Raw genomic sequence first — 1918 nt, forward strand, 5'->3', positions numbered from 1 at the left:
ACAATACGCCAATTAGCACAAATGGTAAGTTCCGACAGTGCCTACAAGTGTGCCTGCTGGCCGCTAAATGGCAATACCGGTTTCATATGTATACACCTGGTAAAAAAGTGAACGATACTGCAATCGGGCAGTGACTATTTTAAATGACTACTTTCAAATAGTGACTTCTATTATCTATTATATATTTTATGCGTACACAAATACAAAACATAGCTCTTTATTAAGATCTTACCAAACTTAAATTACGAATAACAAATATTTAATATACTTTTGTAATAAAACTTTTTTGCACTATAAACTAAAAGTTTTATTATCAAGTAACGTGTTTATTTGTCATATAAACAATTATTTATTTGCTTTTCATTAAGTAGCACGGCAGCACTACATTTCAAATAAAGCATTAATGTTATTTTAGTATGAACTTTTATAAAATGTATCTACCCTTTATAAAAGAGAGTACTTTTTTTACATTTTGTGCGTGTAAACGACTTTGCGCATGCTGCGACCAATATACCTACGCGCGCAAAACTCGTGCTTAGCACACGTCATGTTGTAAAATACTTTATAAAGTCAAATAAATAATCAATTTATAGCCTTAAATATAGCCTTAAAATTTATCACAAATTGAGTTATTCGTACCTCGTGTCATAAAATACTTTTTGCACTTCTATTAATAGATACTACCTTGATACTTGAGCCAGAAAGTGATTTCCTCAACATGCGAAAATAGTACCTTATACAGCATGTGCGCAAAAAATGTCCCATTCGCGGCGAGTGAGAGCGTAGCTCGTACGACCTTCAGTAATCCATTCTGCACGTGTTGCACACAGTATTTTTCAACACTTCATTGCAAAAAATAGTAATGGAGGGCGTAAAATGCTCATTATGCGCAATGCTTTGACCTCAAAATGTATATAAATTTGAGTGCTACGCTAATTATATGAATTACCGAAATAAAGAGTTAAAAACAAACAGTAGCACTAGTAGTTCCAACCCAAATTTCCTTTCGGCGTAGTTTTTCGTTGTTTCTTAATACACGAAGACAATTGTGAAACAGATGTTACTTCAATTGAGGGTGCCGAAACAGAAAGGATATCAATTGAATGCAAGTGCCATTGCCATATCACTAGTACCACCAGCACCATATACTTACATGATGCACTGCTTCGTTAATGCCACAGCTCATTTTTTTAGAATAAGTATAAGACGTGCAAAAGTTAATTCATCATCGCTTAATGCTTATTACTTACCTTATTAAATGTTTTCAAGTTTTGTTTATCAAAAATACAGGCGCTTGTAGTAGCGTAAGCAGTTTTCAAATTTTCGGGATTTTGAATCCTCGATAAAACAGTTTTCGGGATTTTGAACTTTCGCAAAAATAGATTGCAGAATTTTAACCTTTCGGTAAAATGAATTGTCGGTTTTTTTTAAATTCGGTATAATGACTCTTCGGTATTATCGTTTTCTATCATTTTAAAGTTCTGAAAATTGCTCTTCGACTATTTGAATTTTCGTATTTTTCGCTTTCGAGATTTTAACTTTCCGTACCTCGATTTTCGCAGTACTGGTTTTCGATGCTTCGAACATTCGGAAAAGTGACCTACACTCTATTCTTCATTATATTTCGACTTAAAAAAACCACATAGACTTATTTTGTTTCTTAAAAATATGCCGTTGATAAAAAAATGGCTTGGAGTTTGGAAAAAAGTCATTACAACATTTTTCTTGTCATGCAAGGCTCGCGAGCACGCTATGACTTGTCGAACTTAGCACGTCTTAACGCGCTCTCAATCTTAAACATGACGCCTTGACTAAACTTATGCTGTGATCCTCCTCATAAAAAATCATACGTGTTTTTAAAAAAATATCAACTTGGCCAACGAAGATTGGGGTAATGTTTATCAAAACTTGATTGGAA

The sequence above is a fragment of the Belonocnema kinseyi genome, chromosome 1 (assembly GCF_010883055.1).
Source record: "Belonocnema kinseyi isolate 2016_QV_RU_SX_M_011 chromosome 1, B_treatae_v1, whole genome shotgun sequence".
In the NCBI taxonomy this organism is placed as follows: domain Eukaryota; kingdom Metazoa; phylum Arthropoda; class Insecta; order Hymenoptera; family Cynipidae; genus Belonocnema; species Belonocnema kinseyi.